This window comes from Herpailurus yagouaroundi, unplaced genomic scaffold, assembly GCF_014898765.1.
Source record: "Herpailurus yagouaroundi ecotype Mexico unplaced genomic scaffold, PumYag 29, whole genome shotgun sequence".
NCBI classification, from domain to species: Eukaryota; Metazoa; Chordata; class Mammalia; order Carnivora; family Felidae; genus Herpailurus; species Herpailurus yagouaroundi.
Window position 1 is genome coordinate 47,939,392 of NW_024412377.1, and position 17,581 is coordinate 47,956,972.

General features: G+C 37.0%; 1 protein-coding gene and 1 pseudogene across 1 annotated transcript in view; both read left to right on the top strand.

Moving 5' to 3' along the window:
- SGCD (sarcoglycan delta) overlaps positions 1-17,581 on the top strand; it is a 944,201-nt gene that overhangs the window by 479,163 nt on the left and 447,457 nt on the right. The gene's annotated exons all lie outside the window — the stretch shown is intronic.
- Positions 1,510-1,607, top strand: LOC121017101 (uncharacterized; annotated as a pseudogene).

Here is a 17,581-nt window from a genome sequence, read left to right on the forward strand (position 1 = left end):
GAACCAATGAGTAGATGTAAGCATGAAAGTTTCAGTTCTGATACTTTCATTTAAGAAAATGACGAGGCTTCTTCAGGATGAATGAACTCACTGTCATTGGAAACAACTGTTCTCAGACTGCAGACAAAAGTCAAGTAGAAAAGGTTCTCATGGGAACAAAGGTATTGTGCTAGACGATTTCTAAAGTTCTATCCACTGCTAAGATTCCACATTTTAAGTATTTGCAAGTGTTTATGGGTTGAGACAAAGAGGAAATATTAACTATTTCTACTTTTTGAGATTCCTACATATAGAGAATTCACCTTATGCTAGTTGCTCTGTTGAATTTGTTAATATTTTCTTTTGAAGGAAGGGAGAGGCAAGTTTTAACAAGTTCTTATACTCAACATCATCTATTGGTTTTTATTCTGTAGGAGGTGAGGTACATTTGATTTTTTTGGTAATAAATAGTTTCAGGTAGAAGTTGGTACTTTAAAGAACCCTCGAGAGAAGTAAAATGGTTAACTTTTGAAATGGGATTCATTCTGGACTTGTTTTTCTGAAATTTTTACAAATCTCACATCTTCTTAGGGAACATAAAAATGTACTGCTCTCCTTTGAATGTTCATTGAAGTTTCAAAGCAAATAACATAATTATTTTTAAAAACATGCTAGAGCAGGAAGATAGTTATTTGACTTTTATTTTTTAAGACCTCAAGTATTTATTTTTTAAATATTTATTCATTTAAATTCAAATTAGTTAACATACAGTGTAGTATTGGTTTCAGGAGTAGAACCGAGTGATTCAAGACTTACATAAAATACCCAGTGCTCATCCCAACAAGTGCCCTCCTTAATGCCCATCACCCATTTAGACTGTCCCTTCACCCAACACCCCTCCAGTTTGTTCCTGTATTTAAGAGTATCTTATGGTTTGCCTCCCTCTCTCTTTTCATATTATTTTTCCTTCCTTTCTACTTTGTTCATCTGTTTTGTTTCTTACATTCTACAAATGAGTGAAATCATGTGATATTTGTCTTGCTCTGACTTGTTTCACTTAGCATAATACACTCTAGTTCTATCCATGTTGTTGCAAATGGCAAGATTTAATTCTTTTTGATTGCTGAATGATATTCCATTGTGTGTGTGTGTGTGTGTGTGTGTGTGTGTGTGTGTGTGTGTGTATGCACACACATCTCTATCCATTCATCAGTCACTGGACAGTTATTTGACTTTTAAAGAGACAGAAGTAGCAAAAACTATACATTATTTGATTGCTTTGAAAATTGTTGGGTGCATCTGCTTAAAATATTTTTTTCTACTTAGTGTGAAAAATAAAGCACCATTTAGGTAACCTTTCTTGCCAATCATGTTTTACTTGTATTTTTAGTGGACTTATTCTGTCTTGAAGATTCTGTTATGCCTCCCTGGTCAACCTTCACCAGCAACCTCCAATCTTCCCATGTACTATTATAAAGATGTATTGCTGTCAATGTAAATAATAAACTAATTATTATAGCTATGAAATTAATCGCTTCTTGGCCTTTTGGCTAAGATCACGTGTAGTATCTGTTCTTATCAGTTTAAAACTATGAAATTAGTCCTTGTATTTATTTGGGAGAATGTAAAGAGGGAGTAAGTGGTAGTCAATGGGCAGTTTCTTCTTACTTTGAATGTATAAGTTTTATCAGATGAGGCAGGAAGAGTTGATAAAGTTCATGGGAAGTAACTAATTTTGACTCTTTGGACTGAAAGTAATAGCATTCACAATATAGGATTGTGAAAACTCAGGGCCATTTGGATAGATAGCCTCTGAAGAAGTTGAATTTTCTTAGGTGATCAGTGGAGATTGTTGCATGGGTGCTGAGAAGGATGGGACTATGTAGAACTAGTTCTATGAGAGATCGATAGTATTGTATAAGCAAACAGAGTTACCCTGGTGTTGGTTTAACATAGGAGAACAATACCCAGAATTCCAAAATGAGACTGTTGGGGGAAGTGAGTACGTGGTTTTTATTTGCTCATGGTTTGAATTGAAAGCTTATAGTGCAGGATTTCAGAAATTGGACAAGACTTTGGACCTGTTGGTTTTCTAAAGAAATAGTTGATGCAGTGAAGTAGAATCCTGGGAAATAAGTTGGATTTAGTTTGTGCAGACAATGGCTGGAATGCTGTGTTTCCAAGAATGGAGAGCATGGGGCTGACATTAGTGATGCCATGGAAGAGTGAACAGCAGGATGTGGTGACAGATTGAATGCAGAGGGGGAACCTAAATGACATGACTGGCTTGTGGCTAACGTGACAACAAACCAGCAGGATGTAGATTGTGTGACAGTTGCTTTCTGTCCAAGGACAGCCACAAATGGAACAGTAATCACAACAGGGCATGTCTTTTTAGATAAATCAACATATGTGATAAGGTATGCATCCAATGAAGGGAAAATTAAAATTGGTGCATAAATTAATGAATCCAATTATGATCCATATCTTCTTTCAATTCTGGGTTTTTATAACAAATGTCAACATAGAGAAGTTATGAATTTGTGTTATCATGATAACAGTTCTCTTTTGTTGATTGCTCACTTACTATAAAATAGGCACTGTGCTGTTTCATCTGCATTGGTTTGTTTAGTCTATATATGTACAGTTTTCACCCCCAGTGTATAGATGACAACACTGAGGTTTAGGAAAGTTAGAGACATGTGTCCAACATTACACAGCCAGTAAATGGTAGGGCCAAGGTTCAATTTTCATCACTCAGACCCAGATCTGTTCTGTTAAAAATTTGGCATTCTATGTCACGATTAACTTTCTGATGGTGACCTACCTCGGAGACAAAACCATTATTCTTCAATTACCTTTTAAAATGGACAAAACATGAAGAATAGTGTCCCAGACAAAAGAGGGAGGTATTTGAGCCTAAAAACAAGGATACAAACTATCAGAAGCACAGATAGGTTTTTAGTGTCCCAACATGACCTTATGATCATTATTAATAACAACTACATTCCAATGAGATTTATTTCCAAATTATATTTTAGTCCCAATTGGCTACATTTTCATTTCGTGAAATGGCAGTTTTATAAGAACCAGTAGGTCTTGTTGTAACTAGTCTAACTCAAATTAACCACAGAAATCACTTTGGGGAAAAGATTGTTATCAAGCAAAAACCAGACAAAACAAAAAATCTGCATGACTTCACCTCTTGGTAGAAATCTCTTGAGTTGTCATTTAAAGCAGAAAATAAGAATATCAGGATAAGTTAAATTTTATGTTAGGCTCTTTCACTTTTAGTGAGCAAGTCACTTAACCTCTTTGTTTTATCATTTCTGTGAAAGTATCTTAATCATTGACCACTTAATTGATAATTTCCCATGAAAGCCTTTTAAAACCATTAGAAACCAATCCAGTGCTAGCTAGATGTCAAAGGTGACAGTTTGCTTTTTTTTTTTTTTTTAACCTTGGTGTTTCACAGTTCAGAGCTTGTTCAACTTTAGTGAAGTTCAACTTTAGTAAAATAACTCTCCCTTGACTGAAAATATTCCTCAGTGGTAAGCAATCTAGCTATCAATCTGCCTTAAATATTAATTAGTTACCACACATAAAAATGTCACACTGTGAAGATTAATAGGATATTTTCTAAACATATGAGATGACAGAAAAACTCTTATTAGCACAATCTGCCGAAAAGACTATTACTTTTATTATCATTAGAATTACAATCATATATCCCAGTAAATACTAAAGAATGTGCTCTGCCCTTTGAAAATCTAAACTAGAATATACGGTGCCATGAAATGACATTTTGAGTCTCTCTTAATTTTGTCTTCAGGACCTCTTACTCAGCATTCTATGTGCTTGCTGCTATTGCTAGACCAGAAACCAACAGTTTGTTAAGAGAATGGATGCCAAATTTTCCTATAGTTTCAAAACCACAATTTGAGTTTTGATTTTTTCAGTGGTGTCATTTAAATTTCTACTGAAATAAAGAGATTGAGAATCAGTATTTACTATAACTGACAGAAGATAATTTTCAATTGAGACACAAAAACAGGGAGAAGAGCACAAATGATAAAAGAAAACTGGAAAGCCAGGAGAGACTCTCTAATCTTTTTACTCAAAAGAGTTTGCCTCAGTCTTTTAATTGATTTTTATTTTTGATTATTTATATTTCAGGTAGTTAACGTATGGTGCAACATTGGTTTCAGGAGTAGAATTCAGTGATTCATCACTTACATACAGCACCCAGTGCTCATCATAACAAATGTTCTCCGTAATACCCATCGCCCATGTAACCCATCTGCCACCCACCTCCCTTCATCAACCCTTCATTTATTCTCTATTGTTAAGAGTCTCTTGTGGTTTGTTCCCCTTTCTTCTCTTTTCCCTCTCCTTCCTATATGTTAACCTGTTTTGTTTCTTAAAGTCCACATGAGTGAAATAATATGATAGTTGTCTTTGTCTGATTGACTTATTTCACTAAGCAGAATACATCCTAGATCCACCTACATCATTGCAAATGGCAATATTTAATTTTTCTGATAGCTTATCATATTCCATTGTTTATATATACCACATCTTCTTTATCCATTCATTAGTCTATGGACATTTGGGCTCTCTCCATAGTTTGGCTATTGTTCATAATGCTGTACATTGGGGATCATGTACCCCTTTGAATCTGTATTTTTGTGTCCTTTGGGTAAATATCTAATAGTACAATTGCTGGATCGTAGGGTAGTTCTCATTTTTAGTTTTTTGAGGAACCTCCATACTCCAGATTGGCTGCATGAGTTTACATTCCCACCAGCAGTGCAAGAGGGTTCCCCTTTCTCTGCATCTTGCCAACACCTGTTGTTTCTTGTGTTGTTAATTGTAGCCATTCTGATAGATGATATAAGAAAAGTAGAAAGCTAGGAGAGACTCTCTCATCTGTTTACTCAAGAGTTTGCCTAAGTTTTGTGGAAAAGTAGCACTCATACTACCTGATTTACCCAGTTGAATGATTTCTACTTTGATAAGGAAAATAAATGGTAAGCTGTTAGGCATTTAGGACACTTATTTGAAATGATTTCAAATACAAGTACTGCAATCAGGGTATAAGCAGCAACATTCACTTGTTTTATCTCCAGTACTTTGCATAGTGATGGGCTTGTAGTATGTGCTTAGTAAATGTTTAGTGGTCAAATAAATAGTTATGTAAGCCCAGCACAGTTACTTATTATCACCTGTATTATCAATACTCGTAATATTCATACAAGGTATTTGGATATATAAATATTTCTTAAAGTATAAATATCAGCTTATGCGTGTACATTGCATAAAAGTAATCAGCTGTGTACAATCTTTCCTGAGAAAAACAAAGGTCAAGCTGAATTTGAAGTTTTGAGTGGAAATGATTGAGGATAGACAAGGAAATAAGTAGCTTGGAAGAGGGGTTGTTTCAGTAGGAAAGATACAGGAAAAATGATAGAAAGGAAGGGTAATGAATTTGGTTTGGAACACAACGAGAAGAAGAAGCCACCATGATATCTGAGAAGAAACTAGTAGGTGGTTGCTGATGGTTAGACTTAGCAATAATTGATAGAACTGAGGCCACTTCCATGGAAATTCTCTTCCATACTTTGTTGAAAGGTGGGTTCTGGGAACCCATTATTAATATCGAATACAAGGTAACTTGGGAAAGTTTATTGGACTAGAAAATTTACTAACCCAGGATTAGCTTCTCAGATTATCTTGATAATTTGGACTAAGAGTTAGAAACTAGATCTATGAGAAAAGGTACAAGAGCTGTAGATTCACAGAGTTGAGAAGAAGGTTAGTACCACGGTAACCCAAATTACTGGTTTAAGTTTGTTTGGTGAGAGCAGGACTTGTGTACCATTCAGACATGCCAATCAGGAGGAAGCAAGGATTGCTTTAGAACTTGACTGTTCTCCTATTCCCCATTCCAGGTCTCATAGATCACCATCAACCTCCTGTGTTGGGCTTCTGAGGTATCCCTGTCTTTTCTTGACAGCTTAAGGTATAGCTTCAGTAATGAACTTCAGAGGCACTATTAGTGCCCCTCAGAGGCAATGCCAGTAGCCATTAGAGCATAATATTGGGCAACAGAAAAGTCAGTCCCCTAATCTTGGCTAATAAGAAGAGTGAGTATTTCAAACAGTTCTACCAAGAAAAATGAAAACCAAGAGGAGAGCCAATATTAGTCTACATTTAAAGTTAGTAGAATGTATCCAGAAATTTTCTTTAAAACCTCCATAAGCCTCCGTTTAAAATCCTCAGCTTTTGCCACCATTAACTTAAGTATTCATGGTTTTTTAAAATCACTAACAACAGATTAGAACTGTCTTAGATGAAACAACAATCCAATGAATGAAACCTGTTAGCATCTTAAATATCTCTGCTTAAGCACCTCAAATACCTGTTTCTAAAAACGATTTCACCCTCAGTTTCAACTGTTGGACAGATGCCTAAAATTGAAGCAGAAACCCATCTCTATGTGTTTACCCATGGATTCTTGTTCTACTTCTCTCAAGGTCACTATTTAACAACCCATCTGATACTGGTGAGTCTTTCACATTCCATCTGAGGATTTAACATTAGTAACTCTGCTTCTCTGAGAAACGAATGGCAACAAACTGTTTCTTTAACTTATACAAGCTGTGTTGTGACTGACATATACAACATGTATCATTAGGTCTCTACATATTCCAAACCTGGGATGATTTGGCAGACTCTGAAAGCCTAATGGAATCGTAGCTCCTTCTGAGTATATTAGCATGCCTATTAGTATCTCCTATAATAAATATGCCACGTTTTATTTTAGGCAGTTCTGGGACTTTGTATTGCCTTTATTCGCACTTCACTCCATGTATATTTATTGAGTAATATTGTCTGGGGCTCTTCCTTTACATTTCCCTAGATCCCCAGTGTTTTCTCTCCTATTAAAAGGACCATTTATCCCATCAGAAAAATATAAAGACAAAGATACAGGAATTGTCTCTTTACAAAAAATAACGGCCTTTTAACTCATCTCTGATGTATCATAGCTGGAGATGAAGAACTGGTATGAGATTGCCTGAAAGGACTTCTTTGATGCATTGTTTTCCCTCTTTGGAGGATCATAGGAATATCCTCCTGACAACAGGAAACCAGAGAAAGCTTGATCAATTACAATTTATTTTGCCTATCCTAATGGAAGCATGGAAAAATTTGTGACCAAATATAAAAATAGCCCATGGGAAAAATGAATATAGGCTATATCCATTGTCTATGTAAAATGCTAAGATTTGCTCTCCAGATTTTATTCAGAGAAGCGCAATTATTTGTGCAATGCCTTTGTAATAATAAAGTATCATAAAACAGAGTATTAAATGTTACGTTTGAAAGCTCCTATAAATTCCAGTAATTAAACAGCATAATGGGAATGCTCCAACCATAACTTGACTGTCAGTTATTCTGTGTATGGATTTCCACTTACTTCAGGTGCCACTGTTGATGAGCAAGGGTGTGTTCAAGAGACAAACATTAAAAAGCTACGGCATTTAGTACTAGTGAAGGGAAAAAGAAGGTTTAGAAAGTGTTTACAGGTGCTTCAGATAATTTATTCAACTTAAATCGAGTCAGAGAATTGATAGATGCAAGAAATTGAGAGGAATGGAAATTGGAAACAATAATTTTAGAGTGTCAACATTTATGTGCACCTAAAAGGAACATGTGGCTGTGTTTTGGTTCAGTCAGATAATAACACATTACCCTGATTCAAAGGAGTTTAGAAGTAGTTGCTTAAGTTTCCAAAGGCAAGTGTGTTTGTTCGACCAGAAATATTGGCAAAAAATTGTAAAACTGTTTTCCAAAGTGACTGTGCCATTTTGCATTCCTGACAGCAATGTGTGAGAGTTCCTATTGCCCCATATCCTTGCTAGCATTTGGTGTTCTCGATGTTTTGGATTTTAGCCATTCTAATAAATGTTCCATGGCATCTCATTGCTGTTTCAGTTTGCAGTTCTCTAATGACATATGATGCTGAGTGTCTTTTTAAATGATTATTTACTATTTGCACGTCTTTTTAGTGAGCTGGATGTAAATGTTTTTTGCCCAGTTTTTAATTGGTTTGTTCATTTTCCTTTTATACATATAGTACTATTATTTATATTACATATAAATATTATATTCATTTACTTTCCATATGAAATATGTCATATTGATACATGTATGTCTTATTATATATGATATAAATATTACATCTATATACTTGCAAATTTGTGTATTTGTAAACATAAATTCATATATGTACTTCACATATAACCTATTAGTTTTAGGTGTGTATGACATAGTGATTCAATATTTGTATATGTCATGAAATGATCACAGTAAGTCTAGTTAACACATGCTACCCCACATAGTTAGAAAAATCTTTCTTGTGATGAGAACTTTCAACATCTACTATCTTAGCAACTTTAAAATATGTAATACAATATTAATATAATTGGCTTGTCTGCTTTCTTTTTATTCTAAGATTTTTTTAAATGCTTATTTATTTTTGAGAGAGAGAGAGAGAGAGACAGAGTGTGAGCAGGGGAGGAATAGAGAGAGAGGGAGACACAGAATCTAAAGCAGGCTCTGGGCTCCAACTTGTCAGCACAGAGCCCAACATGGGGCTTGAACTCACAAACCATGAGAAAATGACCTGAGCCAAAGTTGGATGCTTAACCGACGGAGCCACCCAGGTGCCCCGGCTTATCTGTTTTCTTGTTGAGTTTTAAGAGTTATTTGTGTATGTTGGAGTCCACTATTTTATGAAGCAGGTGTTGTGAAAATACTTTCTCTGAGACTGTGACTTGTCTTTTCATTCTCTTAACCCACATTTTTATAATAATTTTTAAATTTAAATACTAAACCGGGAGCTTAAATTAATATCCTAGATTAAAGCAAAATCATAGATGGGAGTCATGAGCCCAACCCAGTGGTGTCCCACCCCACCTCCCCCATGGGGGTATCTTTACAACTTTGCACTGTGCTACACAGCTTGAAAATAATAATAATAATAATAATAATAATAATAATAATACTGTTGTAACACTTAATGAGGACAATATTTGAAGAGAATTCATTTTGATAGCTAGAAGTACTTTCTGGAATTTTAAGCCTTGGCATAAGGAAGAACTTTTAAATTGTCAGAATAATCCAAAAAGGGAATAGTACTTATGGATAGCAGATAAGCCAAATTTAGCAAATACAATTCAGGCCACTCAATTACATTAGAATTTCAAAGGTACAACATATATCTACATATATGTTAGAATATCTATGGCCCATGGAATATTTGGATCATCTTTATACAAAACCATAGTCATTAGTTATTTGAAATTCCAGCTTAACAGCCTCCTGTATTATTTGGCAATCCTAGCACTGGATACGTTTTAGTCCTAAGCATGTGCAGAGTCGAGTGTCCATTGAATAGAAATCTTGTTGAGTTCCAGGATTCAAAGGAGTGCTTTCAAGGATCTTCCAAGTGATTAGGACTACTTCTATTCTTACATCTACAACTTCTCTTGAAGAATCTGACCTAATATAAATTCTTTCAAAAAAACAGTCATAATTTAAGTGTCCCTATCAATGAGCATCTTCATTTAATCTAAAAGACTGATATATTAATTCATGGGGGGGGGATTTTCAGTAATAATTTCTGATTATTTGTTTTAGAAAAAAAAAAAAAAAAAAAAAAAAAAAAGATGACCAAACATGTGATTTAGGGGTAAGAAAACAGTGATTTAGGCATGAGAAAACTTTCCTCAGATCTGAAGTGTGATACATTTATGGAGTGTCTCCAGCGTCAGTTACCAATTTTTGTGCTAATACTTGATTTTCCTTTATAAAAACATCCTATCTGTGCTTTTGGTTCATGTGGTTAATATGAACATGGCACTCAGGTCTGTCTGCCACAATCACAGATTTGATTCTATTTGCTTCAGTGATTGGCTCATAGATGAGAATACGGTCAATCAGTGACCATTTGTAGACTCTTGCTAGATTACTTTAACTCCTACATCTCTGCTGGGTTTAGACCGGGGCAAATGTTATTATAGTGCTTCTGGAAGCCACAGTGCTACCACGTGGGATCTGAGTATAATGCCTTTTGGAGAGGAACAAAGCCAATAGATGGACGAACCAGGTGGGGTTATCATAGTCTGGTCCCTTCAGTCACCACCTATACTTGATCTTTCTCTCACTTCCACTAGAGTTCTGATATAAGAACAGGTGGGTATATTTTACCAGTGGATAATTCATATCTGATAATGGAGATTTATGGATCTGATTAGATTTTTCTATAATACCAGCAAGAACTGTTTATAAACCAAAGTCTCTACCTTGACAACACATAGCCTTTCCCCTCCCTAGCCCTCTCTGGTAGGTTTTACATAGAGAAAACATTGAATGACATGGAGGAACTATCACTGGCAGTGACTGAAGCATACAGTTTGGAAAAAGAACATGGGGCCACTACTGCAAATCAAATTGGGATGACTGTGCATATGGCCTAGTTGACCTGGGCTTGATAATGTCACTTGGTGCACAGCTTTTATTCTCTGGCAGAAGATCAATCATGTTGTACCATGTAACTCTTGGATGACTTAGATCAAAAAAAAAAAAAAAATAACACAACAAAAACAAAAATGAGCAAGCAAGAGAACATGGTTATCCATATCTTAAAATGTATTTGACTCTTCGGCTTGTTATCTCTATAAGCTACTTGCCGATAGGGAAGAAAGGAAATGGGACTAGAGAAATACAGCCATGTGTAAATATGTAATTGCTGAGCACAAATGTAGCTCAGAGCTTTGTCAAAGATAGATTTCTTCTATTGATTATGAATTAACTTTACTTCTTAATGAAAGAAACAACTCTTCTCTCCTCTACAGATAATTTAGGTTAAAGTGCAACAGTCTGTCCTCTGCTGGAAACCAATGTAATTAAATAATTCAGTCTTAAGGATTTTGATGACCATGAATTTATTATGTAAAAGTTCATTAGAAAGCTGGAGGTTCTTCAGATAACATGATTATAAATTAGATACTGTTTTGTGTGAGGTATTTTATTTTCCTGAATGCTTCATAAATCGGAGAGTTCAATGGTCTCTCCTCTATTTCTTCTATTAGGGAAATTAGGAAATCTGGAGAGGAAGAGAGAGGTTTTCATTAAATCAGTCTATTCTATCTCACCTTCTCATCAAATGTGTCTTGAAGTAAACACACAATTTGGTGCATAAGGCAGAAACATGGTGTGAAATGTTTCTCTCTTGTGGAAAAAAAAAAAAAGACATGCTTGTTGACACGATAATACACCCAACCCCCTTCTTGGAAGAAAGTTCATTTTAGAAAGTGATTATAAAAGATTATAAAGGAGCAAATGCTGACTGATATTATCTTTAAAGTATGTCCTTCCTATGCTCTCCGCCCCTACCCAGGAATTTGCAGATCACTAATTGATTAAAATATGAGTAATATTTTCTTCCCCACGATGTACTGGGAAATCAGACAAGATCAGTGTGTGTCCTATTATACACTGCAGGCAAACCTCATTTAGTTTGTCGTATTACTCCTTTGGGTTTAGTGCAAGGACAGTCATTTCTGCTCTAGTGAGTTCTTAGCCTCCAGTAGTTAACTTTGGCACCACCTGAAGTTAATGATACCAATGGATCATTTTACCCATACAGCTTGATTATCAGTGTATGTTGCTAAGTGTATATTCATTTTGAGGGCTCCCCCTCCCAATACAAAAAAAAAAAAAAAAGGTTATAACCAGAAATACAATGGATGCACTTATGAGCCAATTTTAAAACAAAACCATTTTTTAGTAAAATGTAAACATTTTATCTCTAAAGGGAGAACCTGCACTGAAAAATGTCTGATGTATGGGCACACTGAGAAAGTTAACAGAAGTAGCTACTGAAGTCGCTCAGCCTCTTCTCACGGTTGTCCTGGCACCTTGACTAGCGGTCCTTTAAACTAGAAGGACCACGAAATGTGTAAAACGAACTACAGCTCTTTTGAAAAGAAGGGGGAATTCTGTTAATAACTACAGTAGAGCAACTGGCATAAACTAGAATGGAGGTGGGAAAACGGGATCTGTGCTCACCTTAATTGTAACGCTTTTAAAGATAGTTGTTAAATTCAGTACTCATTCTGTAAATATTTAGTGAGCACCTAACACGTGCCAGATGCCGGAGATACATGGTACAAAAGAGCAGCTCCTGCCCTCTGGGAGATTACAGTCAGGTGGGGAAGTTGGGAACCGGTAAAGTTCCCACTAGTAGAAGGAAATGTTCATGGAGAACAAGAGGAATGATTTTACGTGCTCATTATTTTCTTTGCGATGCTATGTTTTTGTCAGTTTTATTTGGTGAAAGAATACAACCTGTAGCCTTCTGTAGTACAGAGTTCTAGAACCTAGATTCCCCACTGGATGAGGCATCCATCTCCCAGGCATGTCAGCAGCTTAGGCTCGCAACTCCCCGCTGTCTGTACCCACATGAGGCTGGGCCCTGTGGTTCCGGCTCCCCTTGGATCAGGCCAAGGCCAGACTTCATGTGACATTGCCCCTTATCACTACTGAGTGTTTGAGATGTGGCTAGGAACTATATTTTTAACCTTATGTAATATTAATTTAAATTTAAACAGCCACATAGAGATGGTGTTTACCCTGTAGAGCTGCACACTTTTTTTTTTTTTAACGTTTATTTATTTTTGAGACAGAGACAGAGCATGAACAGGGGAGGGGCAGAGAGAGAGGGAGACACAGAATCGGAAACAGGCTCCAGGCTCTGAGCCATCAGCCCAGAGCCCGACGCAGGGCTCGAACCCACGGACCGTGAGATTGTGACCTGAGCCGAAGTCAGACGCTCAACCGACTGTGCCACCCAGGTGCCCGCACACTTTTCTAATAAGATGTGCATAGCCATGTTTTTCCACATGCTAAAGTGACCCCCCCCCCAGCTCCCTCCCCCTCACCAAGACTATAGAGAGTCAAGAGACCTTATTTAGGCTGGAGCTCAACTGTGGTTTGATGGTCCATGTGTTACGATCCCAAAGTATTAGTGTCCAACAATCTACTCTGGAGGGTTATTAATGGGAATTTGGAGTTGCTTCTTTTGCTGTGATAACAGGCTTATGGAAGAATTTCTGATCAGTGATTTCCTAAGTTTTTGAGTGAGATGCTGAGGTTTGGTCTGTCAGCAAGGTGACGTTTCTTTTGGGCCAAAGGCATTCCGAATGACAGCCTAGAAGAGTTTTCAACAACAACAACAACAAAATGAAAATGTAAAGCCTCTTTGAGGACATCACCCGTTCCTGGAACCATTCCAGTGGAGCATCTTTGATTTGGAAATAAAGGATCAGATTTGGTTAGTGCACTGGAGAACAGTATAGCATAAAATAGTGGATGAGAATTGTTGTGAAAAAGAATCTGATTAGTATGAAGCTAAAAAACAAAAACAAAAAATAAAGAAACAAACAACCCCCCCCCCACATTGCTATCACAGATCTGCTGTGAACGTTGAATGGATACTTGTGAAAACAGATTTGTGTACATTAGAGAGAAAAAAAAAGTTTCATGGCCATGTGTATGGAAAACGCTTAGGAAAGAAAACCACTGCGACTAGTGCATGAGTGTGCAGTGTAGTGCAGCCTAGAGACACTGGCTCTGAGTCCACAGGCTTTTTAGCCTGCTTGCTGTGAAGTTTGAAAAAAGTTACTTATCCTTTGAGCCTCAGCTTTCTTGCTGATGAATGGAAACAATTACCTTATCTCCTCCTCTCGTGTGGTCTTGTGAGCTTTGAATGGGGTAACAAAATGCTTTGGTCCTATGCACTGTTAGAGACACCAGCTTCTGTAATAGTGTATTGGGGCTCTTTTGTTTGTTCTTTATTTGTGTTCTGTAAGGTTCATTGACCTCAATTTTATTAATGTGGGGTGTTGTGATTTCAAAAGGCTAAAGGTTCCACGCAGGTAACTTTAATAACTGGATGAACCAAGTAAGGTCGTGGGGAACTTGAGAAGCTCACGCAGTCTGGAAGGTGCAGCCCCACATGGCGCCATTCTGTGGCTGCATATGAACTTGGGCCCGGAGTTGCCAATGCCTTTTTGATAAGTTAAAGGCTGACTTTTAATAGATTCTGTGGGACAAACAAACTCAATTATTGTCCATATCTAGCCTGCAGGCCACTGGTTTGCAACATGTGCCTCCTTCCAAAAAGGATTTAAAATGAATTATATTCAAAGAGAATATAATAGGGGAGAAAAGCAGAGGAGGGAATCAAAAGAGTAGAATAAGCTGTCTTCTGTTGATCGATAAGAATTTATTAAGCTCTATCAGGCTGATGCTTTGGGAGATGCTAACAAAATAGAAAACATTGTCTTTGACCTAGAGATAGATGCAAATGCATGAAGTCTTAGAGAATGAGAAAAAGCCAATATGTAATTAGGTGTGAGATGGGGTCAGTTAGACCAGTGCCACACCGAGTATGGTCTGCAGACTGGCACCAGGCTGCGGTGATTGTTACTCATCCCGGATGAGATAAGGGCCGAAATTGAGAGTAAGTGCTTAGAAACTTCCAGACCAATTTGACAGAGGGTTTTTGAGTTCATTTAATATGGTGAAGTATTGAGACTTAGGTTTTATGGACCTTTGTCTTATTTCTTAATTTTCCTTTTCCTTATAATTCATGTTCATTATATTTTACCAAACTATTAATCAGTGGCCAGTTGACACACACACATACACACACACACACACAAAATGACAACAAATTGTTGATTCTTCACTCTGGGTATGTTTAGAGTCGCTGGTAGATACTCGTATTTGTGAAGTTGGAGAAGAAATAATTTGCTCTTAGATGAGAATTGTTGGCTCTAGTTATTTCACCAAATGATTGATTCTGTAAAAACTAATGAAGAAGAGTCACCTTAAAATGGGTTTATGATATTTCACCAAAGTTGTTTCACTGTGAGAGGCAGTGTAAGCTGACAAATATAAAGTCAATTGTATTTAAGGGAAAACAGAACCAATTACTTAGCAGAACATTGAGAGGTTGAGATCAGCTGAAAGTTGGAAATTTGAAACATTTGAGAAACAGACATACTTCTCAGTGACCCTGATGAGTTCATAGCTAACTGGCCATTGGACATGCATCATAAGATCAAAACATTTTTGGGGGATGGAAAGCGTCCTTAATTATTTATCTAATAGATCAGAAAATCAATCATTCAGAAAGTTGATTTACAGTGATTCAACTTAATTCCAGTATTAGAGAAAGCTTTGTTAAGAAGCTGTGGTAAATAACAATTTTTTTGTTTCCTTACCGCATTAACATGGAGGGTGACTGACTCATTGTGGGCTTACAGGGAATATGTATGCATAGATTGTGAGATATAGACGGAGGGAGGGAGTAGCTAGGACAAAACCATAGGTCAGCTCCACACTGCTGTCCATTCCAAAGTTTCCTTCTTTAAAAAACTTTCCTAACACTTCCTTCCATTCTTCTCTCTTTTACAGAATCATTTATTCTTACCCCTAAGAATTTAACATTCATCAATTATTAAATTAAGAAATTTCCAGTTTGTCTGTTGAGGAAGCACATTCTCAAATGTGCCTTCCCTCGTTCACAGACATCCACTGAGTGCTTAACTGGCTCCAGTCACTATAGTAGTAGGTGCTGGAAATATGTTCTCCGAAGTAGCCTTTGCATAGTGCTTATGATCACTTAAGCTCCTGTGTATTCACCTCTCATACTATTCTGTCCTAAATCCAGTAAGTACGGCAGAGTAAAGAAGACACTGCTACTTGGGGCTGGGAGGGATGTGCTGTGTCTCCATACGGTGACCTGTAGTGAGAGCACTCAACCCACTCCCAGGGTTTCTGTGAAGGGATGCAGGCCAGTGTAAGGTGTGAGGGGCCAACCAAGTAAGGTGTTGACACAAAAAGCCTGAACACACATGTTCATAGAAGCTTTATTCATAATGGCCCCAAATGAAAGCAACCTAGATGTTCTTCAACAGCTGAATGGTTGGGGTGCCTAAGTGGCTCAGTCAGTTGAGCGTCAGATTCTTGATTTCATCTCAGGTCATGATCCCAGGGTCATGGGATCAAGCCCCACATTGAGCTTAGTGCTGAGCGTGGAGACTGCCTAAGATTGTCTCTCTCTCTCTCCTTTTTCCCCTCTCTCCCCCTCCCCCTCCCTCCCTCCCTCCCTCCCTCCCTCCTTCTCTCTTTCTCTCTCTCTCCCCCTCCCTCCCTCCCTTACACATTAAAAACAAACAAACAAACAAACAAACAAAAAAGCACGTGGGTGCCTGGATGGCTCAGTAGGTTAAGCATCTGACTTTGGCTCAGGTCATGATCTCACAGTTCATGAGTTTGAGCCCCACCTTTGGCTCTGTGCTGACAGCTAGCTCGAAGACTGGATCCTGCTTCAGATTCTGTGTCTCCCTCTCGCTCTGCCCCTCCCCTACCCATGCTATGTCCCTCTCTCTCAAAAAATAAAACGTTAATTCTTTTTAAAGCAGGTGAATGGTTAAAGAAACTGTGGTACATCTATATTTTTGGAATATTAAACAATTGAAAAACAAAAAAACCCAACTTTGATATATCTCCAGGAAATTAGACTAAGTAAAAAAAAAAAATCTCAAATGGCCACATGCTTTAGGATACTGTTTACACAATATACTTTATGTAACAAAACCATAGACATGGAGGTCAAGTGTGTGGTTGCCAGGAGTCAGACGTGGTGGCGGGTGGGAGTGGGAGGAGGTTGTAGCGGACTATGAAAGTATAACATGAAGGATGTTCTGTACTGATTCGGGTGGTATTCACATGATTCGATACATGTGATAAAGCTGTATGGAGCTCCATATATCTGCACATGCCTGTAAAATAGGAGATACCTGAATAATATTGGTGCATTTTATTAATGTAAGTCTTCTATTTTGAAATATACTCTTGTAAACTGTTACTTTTAGGGAAAATTGAGTAAAGGGTATGTGGGATCTCTATTAGTTCTTATATGTGTATATGTAAATCTGCCATGACCTTAAAATAAAACATTTTTCAACTTTATGAAGATAGTACTGACATACAATGTATGTTAAATTTGAGGTACACAATGTAATTACTTCCTATAGATAAATACTGTGAAATGATTACTACAACAAGGTTACTTAATACCTTAACTACACTTGCATAATTATCATTTGTGTATGGTGTGTGGTAGAAACATTTAAGATTTACTCTCTTAACTTTCACATATAGGACACAGTTTTGTTAATAATTAACTATGCTGTACACAGATCTCTATAACTTATCTTTCTTATAGCTGAATGTTTGTGCTCTTTAAACATTATCTTCTCATTTTCCATCACCTCCCGGCCCTTGAAAGCCACCATTCTACTTTGTCTGGTTTATTTCACTTGGGATGATGTCTTCAGGGTCAATCAGTGTTGTCACAAATGGCAGGATTTCCTTTTTTGTGGATGACTAATATTCCACTGTATGTATTTACCATATTTCTTTTATTAATTCATTTGTCAGTGAGCATTTAAGTTGTTCC